We start from the raw sequence: 28,000 nt of genomic DNA, 5'->3' as shown, positions 1-28,000 counted from the left end.
TTATGGAAGCTATTGAACTTGGAAGTGATACGCTAGTCGTATGAGCTATTTAGACTTGAGTCGAGAAGAATACGTTCAATGGCAAACTATTCATCGATAAAGCAGAACTGCACTTAGACAGTTCGCTGCCAGTGTGTTAGTTGTGGTCAAGGACACAACTACCCGTCACTGTTGCTGTCAATCGTAGGACGATTGAATCATGAAGTGAAAGAAAGGTTAAATACATACTCCGTTTAAGTAAGTATTAAATCACTGCACTATGGGTGGTCATGTGATACGCAGGTACCACATTTCTCTCGTTAGAAAAAGAAAATTTGGAGAACGAAAACTAAGGGTAATGGAGTTCATGAAGTTCTATATTAAATACAGGCTAGAGGTAAACATAACATCGTAATGTATAATGAACTGAAAGTGTTAATGTTTTGAATTTCGTTTAACGACAAAAATTGTAATCAGTGGAGCTAATAGCTTCTTTATCGTGTTGTCATCAATCTAGAATTCAGGGGGCTGTAAGTGACGTTCTGCAAAGGCCGGCGGGTCCATTGCGTTCACGTCACCTTGGGGGTAGTCCTGGTGTGCGTCGTGCGGTGTTGGTGTGGCAACCTTGCTCATGTTGTTCCGTGTGATTGGGGTGGTTGGGATGATGCTGTGCGTTGGCGAGGCAGGGGCCTGGCTAGTGGATTGTCCTGGAGGCGAGTAGGATGCGATGCTTTTTCCCTTTGGTCTTTTGGGAGGGGTGTCGTCGTCCGATGAGTTGTCCAAAAATTCAAGGTGCGTGGTATCGCCGTACTATTTTTTTCCCTTGAGCTACGTCGAGTGGGCGCTGCAGTTGCGTCGTTCGTTGACCTAAGATTTTTGACTTCTGTTCCCATGCTAAGACGTGTTCTGAGCTTACCTTTTTATAGGCTACTTCTGGAACTGTCTTATGGTTGTCTCAAAAATATAGGATACTCTCAAGGCTTACCTAACTAAATAAGATTCTAGATCTCTAGTCTGTTACTCTTCTATCTGAGCTTCAGTAGACAGTGCACGGGCCCCAATGCTAAAGTCTAACGTATATCTCAATACTAAACAAGAGCGGAGTAGAGAGAGAGAAATATACTTTATTATTATATCAGGTCTGTGACTAGTACCGACTAACGGGGTTGACTAAACAGTTCTGAAGGGAAAACAGATAAACATTTAAGGAAAAATATTTTCTCTTTTTCAACCAATCAGGGTTGAGTTTTTCAGTCTTTATTTTATTTAAATAAATAAAGTCTTCAAGTCCTTTGTTGGAAGTCAACATTGACTCCATCTTTCCGGTGTTTTCAGTTTTTTTTAAAGTCTTCTGATTAGTACAATAAGTCAATTTCTCTTTATTCTCTCTGAAGGATTTTGTTCTCTTTTTGAATGTGTTGCTTTGTAGTTCGTTCGTCAGTAGGTCGGTTCCCAGACACAGGTTGCCCAAAGAGCAAGGAGAGAACATTAACAACCACAAAAGTATCTATTCCAGTACCACATCCAGTGGGTGATGATTCTTTCGGGTAGGCCCAGTGTTGATGTTGGAGGCGCTCCTGATGTCTGGCGACTTACCTGACTTACTTGATTTGTTTATTTTAGTTGTTTAAGGTTTAAAATTTTTCTCTATATTAGATTATCATGTTAGGTATTGTAATTGTTTTGTTATACGTAGTATCCCTTCCGGTTGCAAAGAGAAAATATTATCATTTGTTTATAATGTTGTATGGAATTCGTTGGAAAAATCGAGATTAGTTAGGTATTTTGTCAACGAAAAGTCTGTTGACAACAACAAGAATTGTTAGTGACATGTGACTGTTTTGGCCATGTTAAATCTTGTTACTGAAGATGAACATGTATTATTACTTTTGATGTCTCCCAAAATCAGGAGTTATTCTGATGCAATGAATTCTTACCAATTGTTTCGTCATACTTCTACAGGTTTTGGATGTGTTAGTTGTTACGGTTAGTGTTCACTGTTATTGTTGGCGTTTTTCGTGTCTGTAAATTTAGTAAAGGTTATAGATCTAGCTTATAGTTTGTGATGGGTATGTGCAAAAATGGCCAATTGCCTTATTCCCATTAACGGTTATTTCATCATTGGATAAATTTGGTAAGTTATCCGTCTACGCGCTTTATTTTTTAAAGGTTCGCCTGATACGACACATTTATATTCAATCTTCCAAATAATTCCTTTGGTAATTATAATTCCTTTGTGAATTATATCATATTAGTTGTTAATAGGTGTACTGTTGTTAGTTGTTACTATAGAAGGATGCATGTTTATACATCCGATAGTTTCATGTTATTATGTACACGTGTAAAAATAATGTTCTGATTGTTATAGTCATTTCGTCATAATAGTCAGTATATAGTTCGGCATAATAGTCAGTCTATAAAGTAATATGCTGAATTATGGATTTGAAATTTTCGAATTTAGACTATACCTATGTTTCGGTTGTTATAAATTGTCAATATTTTGTGATCTAGTTTTATCAGATTAGGTTATGAAATATGTTTCATATTTAATGTTATTTTGAATACCAGGTTTTGAGCTAGCGTTATATAGTAATGTTATTACTGAAATTGGTAGAATTGTCATGTCATGACTCAATCTATTGAATAACTATGTACACGTTCTGTGTTGAATTTATTGTGCTTGTCTGTTACATAATACATTCAACCTATATTGTGTTATTATACACTGTGTTGTGCATATTACGCTTGTTTATATTTATTCCTCTTGTTTATACTATAAATTTTAAGTTACTTTTTGGTTTTTTTTAATTTACAAAAGTGCATATATCTAACTACGGAAAATCTTTGCATATGTACATGTATATTTCTATCAGCTAAGAGTAGGATAGGTAAATTTTTAGAAAAGTAAAGAAAATTTAGTTCTATCTAAAGTTTATTCTACATCAAGTGCTATACCAATTGCTATAACTCTCAGTAGTTATAAAGGGGTATAAACTGGTGTACAATTGAAGAGGATGGTACAAATGTAGAGGATTGTACAAAGTTAATGAATGGTTATATGGACAAATAGATGAGAAATATATCAAAAAATTTGTTCAAACAGTTGGAGTATAAACTGTTACTGCAATAAGGGTAAAACACATATGCAAAGAGGGATTCATAGTTGGATAATAATTGTTCAAAATTATTCGAATTAAAGTGTTTGAATTCGGCATTGTTACTTGTTCTCAGTTGATGTCGTTACAATTTGTCCGTTTGTTTGGGTTGATTTGTTCTGTCCCTATAATGATTGTATTCCTTAACAAAATGATCGTCTTATGGCAGGAAATGATCGTCTTATGGCAGGAAATTAGTTATTTTGTCAATTGGTACCTCAGTTATCGACGCTTTAACTGTTTTCCTGATTTCTTTGTCAGTTTCCGTTACTTTTCGTTCGTTATTGAATTGTATTCTATTACTAAAGGCTCTATTCGTTACGCTGCCTTCTAAGTGGTAAGTTTGATATTCTTCACACGGTTCAAGCGCTTCGATTAGTACAATTAGTGGTCGTTCTGGTGCTTCCTTGGGTTGAAAAATGTAATAGTTTTTAATGGGGTCAAAATTACTTAAAGTCCCGATAGTATAGTTCCATTTCAGCTTATATCCATAGTTTAGGAAATACGGTGAGGTTAACTGATCGTTGATGTATATGTAACTTTTAGTAGTGTTAATGTTCTTATCGCGTAGGAATGTATAGTATATTAAGTTGTGTATCAACTTTGTTTCGTGTACCCAATAGTTGTTGTTTTGTACATCTTTCGGTGTTGGATGTAGGAAGTTAAAAGATAATTGATAAATTTGATGTTCGAATACACTGTAAGCCGAAAGGTCTTGGGATGCCTTGGCGACAAGGTAGTCGAAAGTACAATTTACTGGTACTTTGAACTCGTAGTCATAATCATACATGAAGCGTTCTGTTAGACTATAGAATTGTTTTAAGATGGGTTATGTTGACTGATGTAATTTATCTCTTCCCATATTTTTAGAGCTACGTTTTACAGTGTTAGTATTTTCGGATGGTAGAGACGGGAAATATTCCGAGACGCGATTTTTTAGGTTATGTAACGGAGTTATAACAAAATTGTAATCTCGGGAATCGAATGGCATTTCAGACCAGTTACGGTACGATAGTAAAGGATTATAATTACTGTTGTGTAGATTGTTAGGAGTTCTCGGGTCCTTTTTTTGGAACCAAATTGTTTCCATGACAGTTGTTGTAGGGGTTTGTTCATTGGTTGACTGGTTAAAGAACGATTTCCTATTGTTACTCCTAGTTGTAACTGTGTACGGAAACCGGAGGTTGTTCGGTCTAATGTGGTGTGGATTAGTAGCAATCCAATTTTGGTGAGCACTGTTCTGTAGTCTATTAGTTGCGGTTGTTCACTCATCAGGTGGGGGTGGTCGTACTGGCGGTGGATAATTTGGTAAGGGATGAGAGACATATGTTTCGTTCGGAGTTTTGTTACTCGGCCTAGTGTTCTGGTAACTATGTGTATTAGTGATTGTACCCTGTTCATTTGTTCTGCTACGAAATTAATCTAGATTTTGTCGGGTATCCGACTGTCGTTTCTTACCAATGTGTTCTGATATGTGGTTCGCTATCTCTTGTGGTGTACGCTTGTTAGTCTGTGTCTGTTGTTCAGATGCCGCGTTTTCCACTTCTATTCTGATAGTTGTTACTCGATCCTGTGGGTGGTCAAAATTGTCATCCGTTTGCGTACTACAATCGGATGCGTTGTAGCGGAGACTAGATTGTCCAGAGCCAAGGCTGAGCTCGCCTTCTTCCACATCATAGCTTAGTGGAGAGTCTGTTTTGTAGGGGAATTTAATTTCGTAGTCCAGTCTGGAAGCCATTTGCTAAAATTGTTACTGTGTTTACTTTATATTCTCGATTATTACTTATGTTACGATTATTATTCTTTATTATTTTTGTTATTAGTTGATTGTTATTTGGTGTCGTTATGACTATTTTCTATCAGAATTTTCCTGTTACTATCATTACCAATAAAGTATTGTTATATCAGTATGAATGGATATCGATGGATCAGTATTAAACGGTTAGTGTGTTGTCACATATCGTTACGAAACATGTATTTATATTGTTACTGCTATATGAACTATGTGAAAACTGCATGTATTTGTGAAATATGAAAATGAGGTATAAAGACTGATATATAAATATGGTTAAGAAGATGTACAAATTGAATAGAAGTGTTATAAAAAGAGGGGTAGGTGAAATTTATTAACATCGAAGGATTGTGTTGTACATAAATTGTATAATGTTAGTTGTTCGTGTACTACGTGGTTGTTGTTAAACCTCGTATGTATCTGCCGAAAGATTTTTAAAATATGTTACTTCACTCGTATGTGGTTGATCGTCATTTTTTAATATGTCTAAACTATGGCTGCGATTATGCATTTTGTTAGCCGTTATTTTTAGTTGGTCGAAATCTATTGGTGGTGGATTCTGTATATCCATGAGTTTTACTGTTGGTATTATACGGTGTTTATTTGTAGATTTATTAGATGGTTGTGGTATTTCATAAGATGTTGACTGGTTCATATTGAGTGGTGGTTCATATGAGTGTGTCTGAAATGATGTAGTTTGTTGTTGTATGTTGGGCGCACTAGGAAGGGGTGTGTTATGAGTTAAGGGTGTGTTAGGGAATGATACGTTATTTCCTAAACATTGATATGCAGGAGGTGGAGTAATAAGTTGTGGTGGTAGTGTTTGTAGTTTGTTTTCGGATATTGTTTCCAATGGTTCTACTTTTAATGGTTCTTGTTTATATTTTCTTTCTGGTAATGGTGGATTTTGTTTCTTTGGAGATGAATTTGTTGTTCTTAACTGTAATCCTTTATCCGTTCTACGAATTGTGGTGTTATAATGTTTGTAGTTTGTATCTATATAAATTTCTGCCCGTTTATCATTATCAGTATAAACTGTGGTATGTGTTATGTCTGTGGAATGTCTGCGAAACCTACGCTTCTTTTTTGGTTTGTGATTTCCGTAGTGTGTATAATTTTCATCGATGTCGTGGCTATTTTCTTCTTCTTCTTGTATTTGAGCTACTAGTTGTGTTATTGTTTGAGAAAAGATTCCGAATATTCCTTTAAGAAGTATTTTTGTTATACTGGCTTGTTTGCCAATTGCTTTATGTATTGGAAAAGCGTTGAAGAATTTTATAATTAAGTTTGTGATAAACATTATCATGCTTATCATTGCGTAGATTATTGCCATTTTTTCTAAGACATACCATGGCCAACCAAAGATTGGTAATATTTGTTCTTTAAGCCATGCTGCGTCAAAGATTTCTTTCCGGTTAACACTGGGTTGGTCGATTTGGAAGTTATATCCATTTATGTTCAGATCTTTTAACCATTTTAGTGATTGTTCGTAGTTTTTGTAAGTTTGTAGCAGTCCTAGTTGTTCAAGTTCTAGCAATTTTTGTGCGTTGCTGAGGTTGCTTCTCGTAATGGTTTTTCACGATCTCTCATGTTTTCGTGTAATAAATCTTGTTTTCGTTCTTGGATTAGTTGTTCTTTACTGTTTATACCACTTTCTATTAAACTTGTTTTACTGAACATGTTATCGAGTACGATTTCTTCAGGTGATATAGTGTTCAATATTGTTTCTACTTTTACAGGGTAGGGTGTCACTCTATATCTTGTAGGGTGTTCCTTCAGTGTCTATTGAGATTAGTTGGTCGAAGTTGCTGTGTGAACATGGGACTTTCTTTGCCCATAAGTATGTTTGTCTTGTAAGTTGATGTACATATTGTACTCTGTTTTTATAAAGTATTGGTATTTTGTCATAACATTCTCGGATTTGTGGTACATATAAAGGTGATCATTTTTTCGTGCATTTGTACATTTTCATTACGTTTACTCCTTCTTGTTTCACAAAGATGGATCTATCTCCAGTGAGGATGTATCCTAAAAGTGGTGTGTTCTTTTGTACTTGTGTTAATGTTAGTTGTCGAATATTTCTAGTTTGTTCGCAAATTTGTGAATAAAATTCTATTGCTTGTAGGCTGATTCTTGAATATATGTAACTCATGTATAGGTCAATTTTCATGTTTAAATGTGTGTTTTCGTTTACGAAACCATAGTAGTATTGTTTGTTATCTTCGTCTTCATATCGTGTTTGTTCTGATATTATTTGTTTAGGTTTAATTTTTATGAATTTCTCATCATCAAATTTGTCTTTCTTTTTTGTTACTTTTTGTCCTGTATGCATATCGAATCCGTATTCATAGATTCTGTAAATTTCATCGTATTCTGTTTTGTGTATAGGTTGCAGTGATCCGCACTAACGTTCTACGAGTGGGTATACTTCAAATCTTGTAGCAATATTATCCGTTTTGTTGAATTTTGCTTTTTGTGTTATATCAGGTTGTTGGACTGTTGTCCATTCCACGTTTGTTTCTATCCAATATCTATCTTGGTATTTTACCATAAATGCGTCAAATCCAATTAATTCAAATAATTGACAATATGTTTGGGGTCCCCAAACCATTGTTGCTTTTGTGAAAGGTGTCGGTAGACGTTCTCCTTTGCAGAGGTCGCATGGTAATTTTGTTCCCATATATGATATTTCTTCAGTGTCTAAATTTAGTATTAGTGATACTTCTCGTATTTCTAATGTCCAATCTATTATGTCTATTCTGTTTTGTTTTCTTGGTCCTTTCATGCAATTTGATTGTGCATTTTTAATTGCGTTTGGTATCCACATTGGGTTTGTATAGTCATAAACTATTCGTCCGTATGGTGGTACCATAGGAGTATCAAGGTCGAATTGTATTCTGCCTTGCATATCTTCGTTCTTTTTCTGAAGTGGTGGGTTAGCTATGTAATTGAATGAAATATTATATCGTGTTGGTTTGTATCTTGTGTTTTTTAGAAGGTTTATTCTAGCGAGTTTGTTACGAACTTCATCTGCGTCTAGTATTTTTGTTCCTTAATCATCTGAGACGTAATAACTTGGTGTATTGGCTCTGATATAGTCAGTGTGTTGTGAACACCATTCTACGCGTTCTTTTCTTGTTCCTGCAACAGCGTATGCTTTTATTTCTACAGCTTGTGCTTTCGATAATAGTTGTACTTCAGTCTTTGTCATATCTAAATCTAGTGGTTTGAATTTACTTGTGCTTATTTTGTTTAATTCGTAATTTAACATTAGTTATTTCTTCTGCGTCACAATCGTAGTGTTCAATGAAAATGTCTTGTTGTTCTGTTGCAGAGCCGTTGATATTCTGTCCTGTTAGTTCTCCAAAGTCTATTTTTGTTTGTCGCTTTTCTCTTTTATTGTTCATGCCAAATTTCTCTAATATATTATCGGTTAATCTTTCTCTGTAGAAGTTCCAATTTCGTGTCCAATTATCAATGGCTATTTCCCACATTGATTCATAGTCTGAACTGTTTTCAAAGTTTTTGAGGTCTCCTATTTTGGTGTTAGTGAAATGTTGTGGATTAGTGTTGACTTTAGTATTATTATTAAATACATGGTGTTGAAGTTTATTATATTTTTGTTGATCAGTTGTGTGTAAATTACTTATACCTTTTTCATTTCTTGTTTTGTTTTTATTTTGAAAATGTTTGATTTGTATTTCCATTTTTCATTTATACGGTCTTTAATGCGTTGTTTAGCATCATTTTTTTGTCTCTGTTCTAATTGTATTTTAGTGTCTCTTTTCATTTTTATGTATATTATTATTATTAATAATATGAAAATTATAGCTTTTAGTTGAATCGACATGTGTATGACAGACCGGTGTGTGGATTATAGAATGTTGCAAATCCTAATGTCTGTTTTGTATATCTGTCAAATTTATATATAAAATCAATGCAGATGAATGGTGCTGGAAGTGTGGTTGCTACTATTGATGGTGTAGTTGCGTGGAACGGGTGATTACAGACGGTGTCGTATTTAATTGTTGTGTTAATTTTAAGTTCGCGGTTCGCGAGAGTGTGTTGCTAAAACGTTAAGTGCTGCGTTACGTTGTCGGTGTGTAAGATTTAAAGTGTTTGTTAGTCTACTTCTAGACCAATTAGTAAGTGTATCACCGAGATTAGTGGGTCCGCATAATGGTGGAGGTGGATTCCAAGTTTTATGATCTAGTGCGAAAAGATATGTATGTTCATTAGTCCTACTTTTAGTAGGGGGATTTGGGTTAAGTATTGGTGTTGATCTTGTTCTACCAGGATGGCTTGATGGTAATCTTATTTCTGGTACAAAGGATGATGGGGATAAAGCTGTGTTTCTTAGGCTGTAGCGGGCTGTAGGGAGTTTGTTAGTTCAACGTGTGGTACGCTTATAGAAGTATTCGATGATGATGTTTGATTTGTTCTTTGTAGTGTCGTGTTACTACTTGCGGATTGTGGTGAAGTTACTGACCAGAGGGAACTGTTAGGTGAGTGTAATGGCTGTGCTCGAAAAAGTTCTTGAACAAAATTGAAATCTTGTCTTTTTTGGAATGTAGGGGGTAGAAATGGGTTTGCTTTCAATTCAGATTGTGTAGGTGTCTGGATTGTACTATTACCAGAATGATCGCCTGGAGAACTTAAGCTAAAATTGTGTAATGTTGGTGTTCCTGTTCTACATGGTGGTTCTGAGTTTCCTACTTCTATAGGTCTTATTATGTTAGATTCTATATCTGTTGAACCATATGAAACGAGTGTTGAATCTTGTGTTGGGAATGATAGCGAAGATCGACGTCGTGCTCTTAAGAGTTCTCTTCTTTCTGGGCCGTCTCGCCTTACGGTATATGGATTTTCGTTTCCGGAATTATCATCAATTTCTGGTGAAGTTGGTATATTTGTTAAATCTGTAACTTCCTTATGATGTGGTCTTTCCTGATTATTGTCGTTACTTTGATTATTGTTAGACGACGCAATTTGTGCAGGTTAAACTTTAGGCTCCTGAGCCAGGTCCGTGTGGTGGGACTTGGACGAATGGTGGTGAGAGGATTATTAGTGGTGTTAATTCTTGTTCTGGTTGTTTTGTTTGTGCTCCTAGATTTGATACCCAAATTTCGTTATTTTCAAGTCTGAGTTGTAATTGATAAATTATAATGTTGCCGTATAATGGTGAATTTTCAGGAAATCCTATTTGTAAATAAAATTTTTGGGAGTGTAGTGTGTAATATATTGATTCTTCTATATCTGGTAAAGGATCAATTTTTATGGATTTACAAAATTTTCTATTAACATTAAACACATGCGTAAGAAGAAATAAATTGTCAGTGCAATTTTAATAAATTGAAAAATTTCCAGTTCTTTTATATCTATATTAGACTTGCATATATGAAATATATCAGAAAGTACTTCATGCATTAGTTATATTATTGAATTGGTGGACTGGCGTGGATGACTCTACGGTTTCGAATAACTTCGTATATTGTTACTTTAACTAAATACGTTGAAACAACTACTATACACGGTATGAGAAAGATAGTTAAGAAAAATATTATTACAGACAATATTAAATACGTTGCTATCAGTGCGTTAGTAAAATCAATTGTTGAAACTGTTTTTGTTGTTTTCTATATGTTTTGTTTATTTTATTTATTGTTTGTATATGAATGTTAGGTATTCTGGTTTTAAACTTTTCCGGTGGAAATGAGATATTATGCTTCACTGAAGAGTGACAGTTATTTACTAGTGTAACTGCCACTTAACGGTGTCGCACTATGAAAGTACTGTAGTTCCAAAAGTATCTGTATTTTATGTTACTGATATATAACGATAACGATGATATGTATCATTACTTATTTAGTTTTTCAACTTGTCGTCTGACAATATTACAGCGTCTTTTTTGCAAACAATTAGAAAAACTGTGTGTAGCTTGTTTATATTGACACACTTATCTGTGTTAATTTGTTGTTTTAGTTTTTCAAATTCTGTAATTGTTTCAGTACACGGTGCCGTGTTCTTTAATATTTCAAAATGTTTTTCTCCACAAAAGAGTTTTACTTCTTGTCCAGTTTCTGTTTCTCCTTCTATTATAAGAAGATAGTTTTTAGGTGAGATTCTACAGTTTGTTAGTTTAGTACTATCGTTGTCGAAATGTATATGACAGTTTGGTGGATATTCAAGTTCAATATAATCGTCTATTTGAACAACTATTTTTATGCAAAGTTGATTTTTATTCAATTTCATAAACTCTGAGACTGATAGCATAGGTGGTTGTTCATTACAATGTTTACTGTAATGATGAATTAGTCTGTCACAAATGAAGTTAAAACAATTCAGGTTACCTGGTACTGATGAGTCGTTTGTGACTGAAATTTTGGTGATAAAACAGTTGATTGAAGAAGAAGTATTCTGTTTAAGTCTTAATGAGTTATTCGGAAGTTTCTCAAAACTATTTTGTCTTGTTCGAGAGAATATGAAGTTTTTGAATTTCAGAATTTTTTATTAGTTTCAGAAATGAAATGAGATTATGACTTTAGAAATGAAATGAAAAGAGGTTATGTTTGTATTTGAGACTATGAATTCACAAATAGAATGATGTTTTGAGTAGAAGTTGGAAATTTTTTCTCACTGAATATTTGAATTTATGTTTTTGTGTATTAGTTTAGCTGAAATTTTTCAGATTTTTCAAATGAAGCTGAGGTTGTGATTTGTAGGAGACAAAATCGGAGTTGTGATTTTTAACTCAACTGTTTGTTGCCTCTATAATATTTTTGGCATTTGTATGTCTTCCGTTTTCTTTTCTTCGTTCTTGAAGTTGCCAATTTTACTAAATTACTGGGTCTAACTATACTTTTGATTTCTGAGTTTACGAATTATAAGATTCTTTCTGAAGTTACTTCAGCTTTGTTGTTATGATTAATTTTCCTTTTAATTGGTATGTTGGTATGTAATTGGTATGTTTGATGGTAGTATGACGTACTTTTGTCATGGTATGTTAGAGGTAGTAATTGGTTACTTGACGGCGTTTTTGTCACTTGTTAACATTTAGCTTCAATTAGGTTTTTAATCAATGGTGGAATTGATGTAGACGATTGAAGTGGATGGTGGCGCCTATGGTGTATATCGTTAATGAGTTACCAAGTTGGTATTTGGTACAAACGCTGCAAATGTCAAGTAGATGGTTGTTTTGCAAACTGCAACTGTTAATTAGTTGTTTGGTATCGACGTTATGTCGAACGTGTTTGTGTGTATGATTGAAATGGTGTGCAGATGAAGTGTTTACTTCAGCTGTGAAATGATCTTTGTAGATCTATCATGGTAATCACCATTTCGTTCATGGCGTTGAATATGTTAATTGGTTTGGCATTTTCTGTTTGTTACTAATTGCGTCTGCAAGGGAACGGTAAGTCCCTGTAATTTGTTTGTAAACTCTTTTTATCTGCAAATGAAAGTAGTAATTTGTTCCATTCTTTCTTTGTTCTGTATTAATGAGGTCCTTGTTATCTTTGGTAATCTTTATATATTTCTTAATGAGGATACTAATGAGGTCTTGTCCTGCTAATGATAGCTTGTTGTTAACGTCCGTTTTATTCGTATGACGTAGGTGGATAGTGACGTAATAATCAGGTAAAATGTCACTGTGGAATTTCCATTTAACCTAAATGTCTATTTAGCAGAAATGTCTATTTAGTTTGAATGTCTATTTAGCCGAAGGGCGTTTTACACGTTAGAGGTTGTTTGATCAGTGTTATGAGCCAGAGGTCGTATGACCGATGAGTAATCAATGTGAATTAGATGTTATATGTTTTAGGTATTGAGCCGTTTAATTGCCGTTGCTCAATTGTTGGAAATACCCTGGTTAGAGTACGTTGGATATTACCGGATTGTTACAAATACTGGATTGTAACACTTATTGGAGTGTTACGCGTATTAGATTGTTACGCTTATCGGCTTGTTACACACATTGTTACACGCATTGTTACTCGTGCTTTATAGTTAATCTGCTCATGAAATAGGAAGTTACTGAAAAGAGGAAGTTATTAAAAAGAGGAAGTTACTATATATTTGTAACCGTTTATATTGAGATGTGCTGTGTTCTTTTTAGCTTCCGTCTTGTTACGATTCAGTGTGTTCCAAATTAATTTTTGTACTTATTAATTTTTATCTGTTTGTCATTTGTTACATTGTTATTATTTGTTGTTATTCCTGTTGTTATTAATTGTTGTTATTACTTATCCTTTTGATGTTAATATTATAAATGTTTATGTATTATAGGTGTTTCATATTAATTTCATTTTCCATGTTCAATAATATTGGCATCTACAAAATGTCTATTCCATTCCGCGAGTCCTCTATCGTGTTAGAGCGGACATTGTTATTTCATTATTTTGTTATTTGGTTGATTTGTTTATTGTTTGATCGTCAACAAACTCGAAACGTCTATTCCAGTTCCAAGCCTGTGAACATTAAAAAGAAAAACGTTTGTGCTTTGACTGTATTGTTTTTTGTTATTTGTTTACATGAAATGACCCTGTCCATTCATTGGTGATTGGTTCAAGGGCTACTATCAATACCTATTTGTATTAGTGTATCTGTTTGCATATTTTACTTGTTATTTTGATTGGTTTGTTATTTGTTTTATTTGTTTTATTTGACTAATGACAGTGGATTGGATGGAGATGGCTGTGTTGAGGAGGTGATCGATGGTTGGTGATGAGGAACTGTTATGAGATTGTAAAAGAAGACGATGTATCATGATGAAAGTGATGGTGAATGAGGAAGGTGATGTTTTTAAAGAAAAAAGGTGATGGTGGAAGAAGAAGATGGTTAATACGTTATTATTTTATTTTTTCTATTTAGTTGTTTATTGAGATATCTCGTGTGTTCATTTTGTTTCATTAGAAGGTGTTAATATTTAGGTAAGGTAAATTGCAATTTAATTCTATTTTATCACTGATTGGGTTAGTTCATACTCTAAATATTGGTTGGAATAATTGTTAAAAATTACGGATTATATGGTTTTGGATTATAGGGGTTAGTGGTTAGGTGTTGGTTATTAACACTTTTAAAATTCGATGTGTTTTTATGTTCGTTTGTTTTTTAATATTGATGTTTTCATTTGTTAATATAGATGTGCCTTTTCATTCTGCGTTTTTAGTGTTCTGGTGGTATGCACACAAGGTTCGGGTTAGGAGAGTGTGCTATTTCTTTGCAGTAGAAATACTGAATGTTTTCAGAGTAGTAGAATACTAAATGTGTTCAGACTATTAGAGATACTTATGTATTCAAAGTAGTGGAAATACTGAATATTGATTTTACATTAGTAGATTAGTAGCATGTGTAATAGATACGAAATAGATTAGAGGATGTTATAGAATAGAGAATGTTATAATAAGAAATAGAGTTCTAGAATATAATACTAGAGTATAATACTGAATAGTATAATATGTAAAATAATCGAATACTGTTAACATTCGTGAATTGGATACCATAAAATAGTGTCATTATTATTAATATTATTATTATTATTATTATTATTATTATTATTATTATTATTATTATTATTATTATTATTATTATTATTATTATTATTATTATTATTATTATTATTATTATTATTATTATTATTATTATTAATATTATTATTTTGGTTGCTGTTTGATTATTTTAATAGTGTTATCTTCCTTTTGCGAAGATTGCACTGATGTGTATGTTCTTTATCTGATTGTTTTAGGCTTGGTTTAGTTCCAGTTTTTCCAGTTACTACATTAGGTTGTTTTAATGTTGGAATCTCATTTGTGAGTAAGTAGTTTTGTAATTCTATTTTGATATGTTTTTCTTTTGGATAATATGGTACAATGTGATTTCTGTGGATTGTAATCTGTTCTTTTTTGTTATCTTTTAATATGTATGTTTTTCTGTAGGTTTATCTATGATTAGATATGGTCCTGTTTTCAGGGGTAACAGTTTTTTTTGATACTCCGTCAACTTGTTGTTGATTTGTTATTAATACAAAAGTATTCTTTTCAAGTGGTTTTGCTGTTCTGAATCTGAGATTCAGGTTATCTGTTAATTTTTTTCTGTTCTGTAGGATTTTTGTTATAGATTGATATGTGTCATTATAATGTCTTTCTTTATCTGGGAACCGTTTAGCAAATGTTTCTTTTTGTAATTTTGCAATTTTTGGATGGCTAAATTGTTTCTCCAGATGGGTGTGTGCTGGCTGTGTGTTACATGCACTTTTCTCTGTTGGATTACAATTTCCCATTTCATCTGTAGTTGATCCGAGTTTTATTTTCGTTGGTTTTCTTGGCTTTTGGTTGAACACAACTTCATATGGCGACATGCCTAGTCATGTTTGGTATTGTGTATTGTAAGCATATGGAAAGAATTTTGCTTTCCGTGACCAATTATGGTACTTTTCGTCTAGTAATGTTCTGATGAATTGTCAAATTATTCTGTTTGTTCCTTCTACTAGTCCGTTCGTCCAGGGTGCATATGTTGTACTTGGTTTAAATTTGATTTCAAAGTAGTTACATAAATGTGTCAACTCAGTGTTAATGTATTCCGATCCGTTATCTGATCTAATTTCTTCGGGTAGTCCAAATTTCATGAACCAATGTTCGAATAGTGCTGTGAATGCATATTGTGCATTATTTTTCGGTGCACACATTATCGTTACGTAGTGTGAAAATGCGTCAACTATGACAAAGATGTAATTATTTCCTTCAGATGTTGGGTGAATAGGTCTTTTTGTGTCAATCATTATCATTCCGTTGAAATATGTCTTTGTGGGTGCCAGTTGTTCTTGCTTACTTTTTGTTTTTGTGTTGGCAAATACTTTGTTTGTTTGGCATTGTATGCAGTCTGCTATAAGTATTTTGATCCAAATTGTAAGATTTGGAAAATAATATTTGTCCATTATATTTCTTATTTTATCAAGGCCTGTGTGACCTACTAGGTCGATGCAATGGTTATTATAAAAGTTGCATAGTAATAGTGTTAATGGTAGACAGATTCTTTGTATTGATTTTTTGTGAATGTTGATTACAATTTGTATAATACCTGAGTTTTCATCAATTATAATTGATTTGAATTTGCGAAAGTATGCAAATAATTCTTTGTTTCCACGTATCTCCATTGTTACTGAGTGTGGTTTATTGTTATGTTTTTTCCACATTTTCACTTTGTGAAGTACAGGATCTAAGATTTGTGTTTCTTTGATTAAGTTCTCGGTTATTTTTGTTTTTTCGTCATAAAAAATGTCTGAGATTTTTACATTTTCGTAATTTGTTTTTTGTTGTGTTTTTATGTTATTTATTAATCTGAGATAATCATCATCATGATGTATTGTGTATGGTGCTTTTTGATTTTTCTCAATGATGAGGTCATCTTTTTCTACAATCGGTGATTGCCAATTTTTTGTTTTGGGTTTATTTTTGGGATCAGATTGGTTTTTGTTTCTGTGTTTTATTTCTTGTATGAGATTGGGTGATATTCATTTTTATCGATATTATTTGCGAAGTAAATATTGTGTATGTTAGCTAATACCGGGTAATATGTTTTTTTTGTTTTTTCGTCATTGGTATTGTTACATATGCTGTATTTGGAATTTGCTGATACTAATTTCGTTTTTCTTTCAGTTGGATGTTGTTGTAAAAGTGCTGCTCCGATGCCTGTGTTTGATGCGTTTGTGATAATATAGAATGTTTGTGTAGTATCTGGCATTGTTAGTTCTAATTTGTGTGTTATTGTTCTTTTCATTTGTTCAAAAATTTGTGGATGCTTTTTTTGTCCATTTGAAATCATTTTCTTTGTGTAAGAGATTATATAATGGTTGTAATAGTGGTTGCATACCATAGACCCATTTCGCAAGGAAATTTATTGTTCCGAGGTATCTTTGTAATGCTTCCATGCTTGTTGGTGGTTCCAGTTTTTGGAAACCATCAATTCTTGAAAATAGTGGTTTTACTTTTTTGTCTTCAATGATGTGTCCGAGAAATTTGACTTTTTTAACATGAAGTATGTTTTATCAGGTGCTGCTTTAAGGTTTTCTTTCAATAATATTTTATGATATTCTATTAATGTTTCATACATTTGTGGGTAGAAATTGGTTTGAATGAAAACGTCGTCGACATATGTGATTACCGTCCCTTTCATGATTAAGAGATAGAGGAAATGTAGAGGAAATGTGTTAATATCGATGCAAACGCTGCGGGTCCAATGGATATTCCGTAAAATAGTCGTTTGAAACAATGTTGTTCGTTTCCAATTGTAAAATGAGTGAATCTCATTGATTGATCGTCTAAAGGTATTTGGTTGTATGCACTATTGAGATCAGCTATCGTAAATATTGTTCCGTTTATCCGTGTTAGGGCTACATCAACTGGTTCGATTGGCCAGTTGCATTTAGATTCGTCAATCATGCTATTCAAGTATCGTGCGTCTAATACTATTTTTAAAGATTCTCCTTTTCGTAGAATAATTACTGGGTTTGTGAATGTGTTCCCTGTAGATAATTGTTCTCTGTTAACAGGTGCAATTATGTCGTATTTCTTCAAAACATCTAGTAATTTTTGGATTCTTTCTCGTAAGTGAAATGGTACTTTGCTTATTCTCTGTTTTTCGAAAATTGCATCTTTTTTCATAGGTAGATTCAATTTTACTTTTGTTTTTCCAACGTCGAATTTTGTTGTTGCGTACACTTGTTTGTATTTTAGTATGATTGTCACAATTTTTCGAATTCATCTTGTGTTAGATGTGAATGTTGAAAATCAAACATTTGAATGAGTTCTTTTTCTGATGTTGTGTATTTGTTAATATCAAATTTGCATTTAAAATTAGGTTTTCTTTCAAATATTGCTATTTGATCAATTGTTTCGCTTTCTTGTATGTTCAGTATTTCGTTAATGTCGTTTTAAATTTCATATGTTACATGATATAATGCTGAAAATAAGTCTATCGAATTCGTTTGGTACAGTTCTTTTTTAAGTAGTTTGAATGTAATGTTTTGATACATAAAACCAATTTGACCTACATTAATTGTCATTTTATGTTGGTTTTTTTTATTAAGAATATGTCTATGAAGTGTTCTTTTTCTATCGACAAATCTTTTATGTCTGTAAATGATAAATTTTGATATTTGTTTATCGGTTCGAAATATTGCTTTGATTTGTATATTGTTTTTCCATTTGATATTTCCATCTGTTTAAATATTGGTATAGGAAAAGTTATGCATTTGTGTTGGTCGCGTTCCAAGTATAATGGTTCTTTGTTAAAAATTGGGTATAATCGAGAGTAATAAAGATATCCCTTTGTACTGTTCATGAAGAAGGTAATGTCGTTATCCATAATTGTGTTAGAATTTATTGTTAGTTTGTTCGTACTTACATTTATTGTTTCTATGTATTCTTTGAAGATTGGAGTTCCAAGTACATTATGATTGCATTGTGTTACGTAAAAATGTATACTAAAGTTATGTTGGGGTTTATTTCTGCTGTTTGATGTTTTGTCAGGTGTTAGATTTAGTGTTACTGTTCCGAATGTTTCTATAGTTGTATTATTTGCTGCTGTTAGCGTCTTGTTAGCTTGTTCGAGACGTATCTCTGGGTTGTTATATATTATTTCGTTCCAAGTATCTTCGTTCAAAAGATTTAATGTTGCTCCAGAATCTAATAGAAATTCAATTTCTAGTATAGGACTTTGCTTTGTAAAGTCTTGCTCAATTTTGTTGCACTGGTACATCGGTAGTATCCAGGTTGGGTTACTTTCTAGTGTATTTATTACTGTGTTGCATGTGTCTTCGTTAGCATTATAGAGTTTATCTAATATTTCTTGGTCTTCATTTGATGATTCGGATGTGTATTCGTAATCGTCAATTCCAGATGGGTCATCGTTTTGTCTTTCTGTTTCTATGTTGTTTATTTTGTTTTTTTTTGTTATTGTTGTATTTATTTCCGTCTGTTCTTCGATCTTTTGAATGATATCTATCATATTCTCTTTGCCTTGAGTTTCTTCTGTCATCCCTATTATTATTATTGATTTTAGAATAATGTCTATTGTTACTACCTGATCGTTGTCTGTATCTGTCACTTTTGTTTGAATCTTTACTATAATGTCTTTGTCTATTATTGTTATTGTAATTATTATTATTGTTATTATTATTATTATTATTATTATTGTTATTATTATTATTATTATTATTATTATTATTATTATTATTATTATTATTATTATTATTATTATTATTATTATTATTATTATTCTTATAATTATAATTATTATTATTATAATTATTATTATTATTATTATTATTATTATTATTATTATTATTATTATTATTATTATTATTATTATTATTATTATTATTATTATTATTATTATTATTATTATTATTATTATTATTATTATTATTATTATTATTATTATTATTATTATTATTATTATTATTATTATTATTATTATTATTATTATTATTATTATTATTATTATTATTATTATTATTATTATTATTATTATTATTATTATTACTATTATTATTGTTATTATTATTTCTGTTGTACGATGAATGCTATCTTGAGTGACTGCAGTTTGTGTATCGTGAGCTTGATCTGCTATTGTTGTATCTGTTAAAATTATTGTTTTTGTTGTAACTGTTAGTTCTGCTCCTGTTATAATTGTTTCTATTAAAGCTTCCGCTTCTATTGTTATAGTTATTATTCGAATTGCGATGTCCTTGACAGTATCGATTGTCTCTGCTATATGAGTTATTGTTAGAATGATTTCTTGATTGTGATCGGTATGGTGTTCTGCTTCGGGAATTGTGGTATACTGGTGATGTTGATGGTAATTGTCGTCCGTTGATGTTATTCGAGTCAATTCTTCTGTTTGGTAGATTTTGATTATTCCTCATATGGCTATAAAATGATCTTTCTTTTGGTCGTGCTATGCTTTCTCTTCGTGGTCCTTTAAAGCATCTTCCTTTTGTGTGACGTGTGAGCTGCAATAGCTGCAAAAGAGTTCAAAATTTGGTCTTCCTTTAAAGTTTTTTCTATCATATGTGTTATTATTCCCGTTTAGGACGTTACAGATTGTTCCTTCAAGTTGTTCTAAATCAATTTGGTTAAGTTCGTTTATGTTGTTATAAGCTACATTCATTTGTTTAAGATCTTCACTAATGTTAGTTGTAGTTTGGTTTACCTCATATAGTCTTTTGTGATTGTTTGTTATTGTTCTTGTTAAATCCATTTGATCTATTTTGTCAACTAGTGTTTTGAATGGCATTTCTGGTTCTCTTGGCGTTTGCTTATGATTAGCATGTTTTTTCAAGGCTGCTGTTTTTCATTCGTTATCCAAGCATCTAATGAATGTTTGATTCATTACGCTATTTCTATAATCTTCTGTATATAATGAGTATGCTGTTTTTACAAGTGTTTCTATTCTCAGTGCGAGTGATCGTAATGATTCATTTGTGTGTTTCTGTAGTTGTTGTAACACTATTTTTGCTTGTTGTTTTGATTTCTCTGAGTCAAACATGTCTGAGAATTTTTTACAAAATGTTTCCCAATCCAATTTTGTTTCACTTGGAAGAGTGGAATACCACTTTTGAGCTGGTTCTTGTAGTGTATGTAATATTAAAGCTTCTCTTTTTACTTTCCATTGATGATGTCCTGGTTTGTTTACTGGTTCTATGCCGCTACTAAATATCATTGCTGCAACTATACTGTTTAAATACTCTTCAACAGTATATGCTGGATCTGTGCCGTCAAATTGTCGTATTGTTGTTGGTACTGAACCACTACTAACGTTTTGTTCTATTTGTGGCTCTTCGTGTATACTCATTGATGTTAATTGTTTATAAAATGGTAAGGGGGTTGTGTTACTGTTGTTTCTTTTTCTTCTGTTGTGATTGAATTTGATCTTCTAGTACGATTTTCTTGTTGTCTATTGTTTTGAATATTAGTATTTTGTATGTTATTATGGTTATTATGATTTGAGTTTCTGTCATTGTTTGAGTTTCCGTTTTCTGATCTTAGATTGTTTTGTCTATTAATGTTATCTAATGTTCTTTCAAGTTTGTCGAATACCATTTCGATTGCTTCTTCTTGTCTTCTTTCTATGTTCTCGTTAATTTGTCTAAATTTGTTTTCTATATTTTCAATAAGTTTATTCGTGTGATTTGTTAATTTTTCTGTTATTTCTTCTTTGAGATCTTGATAATTGTACATTTGTTGTTCCCAGAATAGTTCATTTTGTTCACGATTATCGTTCAATGAACTAATCTATGTGTTATTTCTGTTATAATTATATTGTGTTGGGTTCTGGTATTTTCATCTAACTTTTTGATTTACTGATGGTGGTAGCAAGTTTCCAATTCTTCCTTCTCTGTCTTCTGATTCAGATATATCTATTTCGTCTGCTATATTCTGTTGATTTCCAAATAAATCTGATGTTAACCGTTTATTTGGTTTTATTGTTGATTTTTGTTTTGATTGTAAATCTGTATTTATTTGGACATCTTTTGGTGTTGATGTTGAAGTTAGATTTCTTGATAAGTTAAACGATGAAGAATCTGCTTGTCCATGGTCTTCAGTTTTTACATAGTTTTTAGTCCTTCTATGAAGTTGATGCTCTCTGAGCATACTTTTAGTGTGCTTTCAAAATGTTGTGAATAGTATTCACTGTTCCAAATGCTTTTGAGTTCGATACATAAGTTTTCGATTTCTTCGTGAAGTGTTTCTCCAAACTGTATTCGTTTGTCATTAATGTGTTCAAAATTATCTAACCAGAATAGGAAAGTGAACTCTGAGATAATTTTTATTATATCTGATGTTGCTGTTTTTAGTTCTCGTTTTAGTTCCATGATTTTTGTTAACCAATTGTTATAATTCATTATGTCGTTTCTTAATTTGTCGTTTACTGATTGTGTTGGTTTCTTTTGATCGTTTAAGTATACGGTTGTATTTCGTAGTATTTTGTACGTTGTAGATGGTATTGCTGATACTTTTGTTCTATCTTGTGAATCTTCGTGTCGTTTTAAGAATGTTTTAAACATATTAGGTAATGTTGTTTCATTTTGGAAATTATAAAAAGTTTTTCTATTTCCTTTTTCGTCTGTTAAGATAAATATATAATGTTTATTAAGTTGATCTCTATCCAGTAGTATTACTGGTAGATAGTGTGCCAAGTGATTTCTATGGATGTTAATTTGTTGTATATGTTTTGTTTCTTTGAAGAGGTTATTCTTCAAATTTATTATTATTCTGTAAATAATTTCGCGATTTTCTTGCGGGCAATCGCTAGCAATTGTAAAGTGTGTTAAGAAGTGGTTTGTTATCGACTGTAGTTGATAGTTGGTATCCATCTTTTGTTTTTATTATTTGTGAGATAATATTGTTAGTTTAATTCCGTTATGAAGATTTGAAATTGTTACATTCTTTGTTTGAGTTCGGAACTGGTCGCACCAGATAAGACGTGTTCTGAGCTTACCTTTTTATAGGCTATTTCTGGAACTGTCTTATGGTTGTCTCAAGAATATAGGATACACTTAAGGCTTACCTGACTAACTAAAGTTCTAGATCTCTAGTCTGTTACTCTTCTATCTGAGCTTCAGTAGACAGTGCACGGCCCCAATGCTAAAGTCTAACGTATATCTCAATACTTAACAAGGTCGGATTAGAGAGAGAGAAATATACTTCATTATTATATCAGGTCTGTGACTAGTACCGACTAACGGGGTTGACTAAACAGTTCTGAAGGGAAAACAGATAAACATTTAAGGAAAGATATTTTCGCTTTTTCAACCAATCAGGGTTGAGTATTTCAGTCTTTATTTTATTTAAATAAATCAAGTCTTCAAGTCTTTTGTTGGAAGTCAAATTGACTCCAATGCTCCGGATGAAATTAGCGTAATGGTTGCGGACAGTTTTTCTAGCCGCGAAGTTGGTTAAGGGAATTGTTCTCTGTTCGGCGATTCCGCATTTAGTGACATCGGAGTTGTTGAGGACAGTATACTGCTGGCCGGGGACTTTAATCGTGAGGGTGGAATCGGTAGTCTTGAGGAGTGCAGCTCCTTCAGGAATGGCTTCGTAAATGCCCAGAAGTTGTTGGTTGCACCTCGCTGTGGCTATGGTCTTGTGTGCCGATTGTACGCGGGGGCTGTTTCGCATCAGCGGTTGTTCGAAGGTAGCCGAGGGGAGCTTGATAATTCGGGGTACTTCACCGGTATCTTCTTTTGTTTTTTGCAACTGCCTCCGCTTAACTTCTTGAACTTCAGCGTCGCGTCGCAGTCAAGCTATTCTTTGTACCAGCGGTCTTCACTGATCAGCTCTTCTTCGCTTATGATACTGTCATCTAAATAATATTTTAGTGTTCGACCAGCTTAGGTTATTTGTGTTGGGTTAAGTGGTTACATTCGTTAACGTAGTCTTTGCTTTTCTGTCATCGTACGCATCGAAGTGGGCGAGCTTCGAATGTTTCTTTCTGCATGTGCGTAACTCATAGGATATATTTCGTAGTGTGTTTTTGAAGATGAACGGTCTCTGAATTTGGTCGAGTTTTCTACAACCTAATCGTCTTTTGACGGTTTGCATCTTGCCGGCGAGTAAACTAATCTGATTGGGCGATGGTCGTTGCCGACCAATTCGATATCGTATCGTGTACATAGTTATTGTACCTTGTTGCCTTTTAGGCATCTGGCCTGGTCTAACCTAAATTTCCGGTGTACCCCGTGTTGGGCGATATATTTAGTTAGAAATTTTTCTATGTTAGGGCCGTTGGCGTTAGTTAAAAATTTAAAGGTGGGAAATTTTGAAAATCTATCGATAGACACTAGGAATTATACTCCCCCCCCCCTGTCCATCAAATGTCGTTCCGCCAAAGTTTATCTGAATTTCTTCGTTTGGTTCAGACTACGGCAGAAGGGGTGCCAATTGAGATTTCAGTGTTATACTCTTTAAGTTTTTACCGAATTCGGTACATTGTAGTCATGTCTTCGACTTGTTGGTTAAGTAACGATTTTAAAACGGCCACCATAATCTATGACCCAGCTCGGTCAAACCCCATGCTCCCGGTTGTGTTGAGTTAGGGACGTCTATAACTGACTCCTTCATAATGTGGGGGATGGCGAGCCGGTTTTCGACTGAGATACAGCCATTGTTCACGCTAAGGCTTCTCCACTTGGCATGTATCTGTTTACTCAGACGCTTGCATCTGTCTTGGTCATCAATAAGGATACAGTCTCTATCCTCGAGCAACACAGTTTCCCAGTTTATCATCGCCGCGATAAGTTGCGTGTTGAATAAACCCTCCATTTTGGTAATAGTTCCTCCTGTCCTGTTGTTGAAGGGGTTCGGGCTAAGATAACTAGTAATAGAAAATGGTCTTTTCGGTGCTGTAGAATTATTTGTTGGACTAGTTTGGTCAGAATTTGTGTTCTCCATTACTTTATCAAAATTTGTTTGCTTGTTAGTAGCAACCGGTTGAGTAAAGGCTGTGCAAATTGGAAAATGCGCATTTGCTTTCGTTCGCTGTGTGACTTGTCTGTTGTGTGTAACGTAATTATTCGATTCGCTTGTTTGTAGCTTGTTTTGGTTTTGACAACTGCGTAAGTTATAATTGCTATCCTTTCGTGGATTGTTTGTCTTTATGACCTGATTTTGTTTACTGTCTTTAATTTCATGGAATCGCTTGACGTTTCCAATATTGTTCTGTTAGGTCTACCACGTTGTCGTTTGATTTTAACGGGTTTTTTTAGTTTTTTTGGAATTGTGGGATCATTCCACGGGGTTTTATATATTGACTTTGGAATCATTTTGTGAGTTTAACTCTTCATTACTTGGATGCTTATTTTGTGACTGCTTAGGTCTGCCTCTTTCGCGAACTATTTGGAGTATTTCTTTTATAAAATCTATTTGGACTATCATAAAATTTTTATGGTAGGTGCTTGACGGTTTGGCTGGTTCAGAGCGGTCGCGGGAAATATAGTCTGCTTGTCCCATTTTTGTGCCTACTATGTGTTCGATGTTGATTTGGAATGGGATCAGTCTATCGTACCATCTGGTTAGACGGTTTTGATGGACTTGGCTTGTCCGTTTTTTTAAAAATCGAAACTAGTGCTCTGTGATCACTTTGTTTGGTGAACTGATGTCCTAGTAGGTAGTGTTTAAAGTGTTCTAACGCCCATACGACCCCCAGGAGTTTTAATTCGTTTATAAGATATTTTTCTTCTGCTTTGTTTGGAAATCGGGAGGAGTAGAAGATGGTTTCCCAACCGCTACATGTTTCTTGCTCTAGGACTGCTCCTAGACCTGATCTTGAGGCATCTGTTTGGCTCTTCCGTTTTGTATCGCAGTGTGTGCTTTCGGATAGGTTCCTGATACAGTTCTTGATGTTTTCGAATTGGGTTTGATGGTGGTCTCTCCATATGTAATTAGCACCTTTTTGAGGTAAATCTCTGAATCATCGACGTAGAGTCGCTAGGTTAGGCAAGAGTTTTGTCAAGTGGTGAACACTTCGTAGAAATGACTTGAACTGCTTGTGGGACGTTGGTGGCTTTAATTTAAGAATTGCCTGTGTCTCAGAGACTATTGGTTTTAGACGTTTTTCATCGATTTCGTAACCGAGCCATGTTATCGTGGTTTTTGCAAAGTGGCAATTGTTTCAGTTCATTGCTAAATTTTTGTAGTTTAGTTTGTCTATACCCCCTCCCGTAACTATTCTTATATCGTCTAGGAAACTGAATGTGTTCGTTAGGTTGTTAATGTTTTGACAATGACTTTTTGGAACTCTGTCGGCATGTCTGTTAACCCGTTGAATCCACTATTGAATCGGTACGTTACGGTGGCTTCGCCGCCCATTATACTGAAGTTTCACAGTTATGATGTTTCTTCATCTAATGGTAGTTGGCTGCACGCGTAGCGTAGGTCTATTGTTGAGAATAGGACCTCCTTCGTCGGACGATTGAGTGATAGATTGTGCGGTGTTGTCCGTTTTGCATGTGGTACTTGTTCTTATCGATTGCTTTGTTGATTGTTTTGGAGTCCATTGCCAATTTTATTGATTTGCCTTTTTTTCACTGTAAAGACTATTTTGGAAATGGAGAACTCTTCGCTGCCTTTTTCTAATTTAGTGATGTGTCCGTTGATTTGTAAGTTTATTAGGCCTTCTTTTTGAGTTTCTACGTGTAGTGGCATTTATCTTCCTTTTTGATGTACAGGTGTATAGTTTGTCTTAAAGTGTCATTTAACCTTTTGGTTTATTGATAGTCCTAGTCGAGTGGTAAGATTCTTGCATTTAATTGCTACCTCCTTCTTGATCGGGCATGTTGGGGGTGTGCCTATTGAGTTAATATTCATACCTTCTGCAGTTGCTGAGTCCTGCTGTTTGAAGTGGATGCCAAGGGGTTTGAACAGTTCTCTCCAAGAATTGCTCGGCGTTTGTTGGGGACTGCAATCAAATCGCAATAGAGCGTACCAAGGTTCTTTGTTGGGGTTTGCGTGTAGCTTCTTAGCTGTACCGGGTTTGTTGTTCTGCTCCACTTCGTATTACTGTCTCTCGCCTCTATATCTTTTGCCATTTGTTCAATTACTATGCTTGTCGAGCTGCCTGAGTCCACCACAACCCAAAATGTACTATGTCCATACTATATGTGTAGTTTTGATGGATTAGTAGGGTCGCATGTTGTGTCCATCATATTTACAGAGTAGTGGTTTGCAGAATCCTCATACGTCGAACGAACTTCCGGTTCTGGAGAGATCATAATGATTCCTAGCGACGAATGTTCAATGCTTTGTTCACTGACTTCATTCACAGACCTCTGAGATTGTGGTAGATTCAGGTTCGATCTTTATACCTTTGCGTGATGGTTCGGTTTGTTGCATCTTCGACACGTTTGGCCTATTTCTTGGCATTTGGCCCAGTGACTCATATCCAATGGTTGTCCACAACTTCAGCAGATGTCGGTGGGGGTTCTATTGTTATTACTCGTGAGTTTATTGTCTCCTCTAGTTAGAATACGAGGTGTTGTTGGTGTTCTGCCTGAACCGCAGAGGCGTGAACTTGAATTTTCTATATCGGGTTCCTCACGGCCGACGAATGAGGTAGTTGACAAATCTGTCGGTTGCCTTGCATGGATGGCTAGCTAGCTTCTTATGCCTAGTTCAATGCTCACTGCTAACTCAAGGGCTTTTTCTGGGTTGGGTGTCGTTTTCAATAGCTCCTTTGGGATCTCATGGTCTATCATGTTAGCAGTGAACATATCCCTAAGTAATTCGTCTTCTAGGTGAGCTAACTGACAGTGTTCGGCAAAGGACCTTAGGGCTGAATGAAATTGTTCCATCGTCTCCCCGCGGTGTTGTTTGAGGAATAACAACCAGTATCTGTTGAAGGTAAAAATTTCTTGGGCGAATGAATGTCTGCTCGATGTCGTTCCATATTTCTAATGTTGATTAGGGCTCAACGTTCTTGTGGGGAAACTTCCTGGAGGCATTTTTCGTCCTTCGATTCCAAGGCTAAAGTAGATAAGTGATTTGGCTTTCCTGTCTGCCATGTCCCATGGTTTATCGCCGCACAAGACGCCAACTCTGCCTATTTGGTTGCACTCGTTTTCCTATTTGGCTATTGCCTGGTGATACCTCGTTAGTTCCTTCCCTTTCCATCTAAATATTCACATAAAAATCTTGCATTAACCCTTATGATTTTCATATCACGTCCAAGACTTCAACCAGGGTTAGTTTACACATGATTTCGTGTAATTATTTACGTAAAATTATAAGATTTTTCATATGAAGACTCCTGAATTTTAAGAATTGTCGAATAAGATATTGGCTGGTGACAACGTGAGAATTCATGAAAAAATAATCCCCAAGGCCGACACGAAGATTCGTGTAAAATTAAATTAAAGCGTCAAAAAGGCGAAATCAAAAATCAAAGCGTAAAATTATATATATATATATATATATATATATATATATATATATATATATATATATATATATATCAGTTTCCTTGAGGTTTTTTTTGTTTTTATTTTATCCTCTCGGACAAAACTTGAAATCTGGTTATGGAA

General features: G+C 33.9%; 1 protein-coding gene across 4 annotated transcripts in view; it reads right to left on the bottom strand.

Moving 5' to 3' along the window:
- Positions 1-28,000, bottom strand: part of LOC142344073 (four and a half LIM domains protein 2-like) — a 32,825-nt gene that overhangs the window by 593 nt on the left and 4,232 nt on the right. The window lies entirely within an intron of this gene.

The sequence above is a fragment of the Convolutriloba macropyga genome, chromosome 8 (assembly GCF_964194025.1).
Source record: "Convolutriloba macropyga chromosome 8, txConMacr16.3, whole genome shotgun sequence".
Lineage (NCBI taxonomy): Eukaryota > Metazoa > Xenacoelomorpha > Acoela > Convolutidae > Convolutriloba > Convolutriloba macropyga.
The sequence above is the reverse complement of the archived record's forward strand: the minus strand, read 5'-3'. Positions and strand labels throughout refer to the sequence as shown.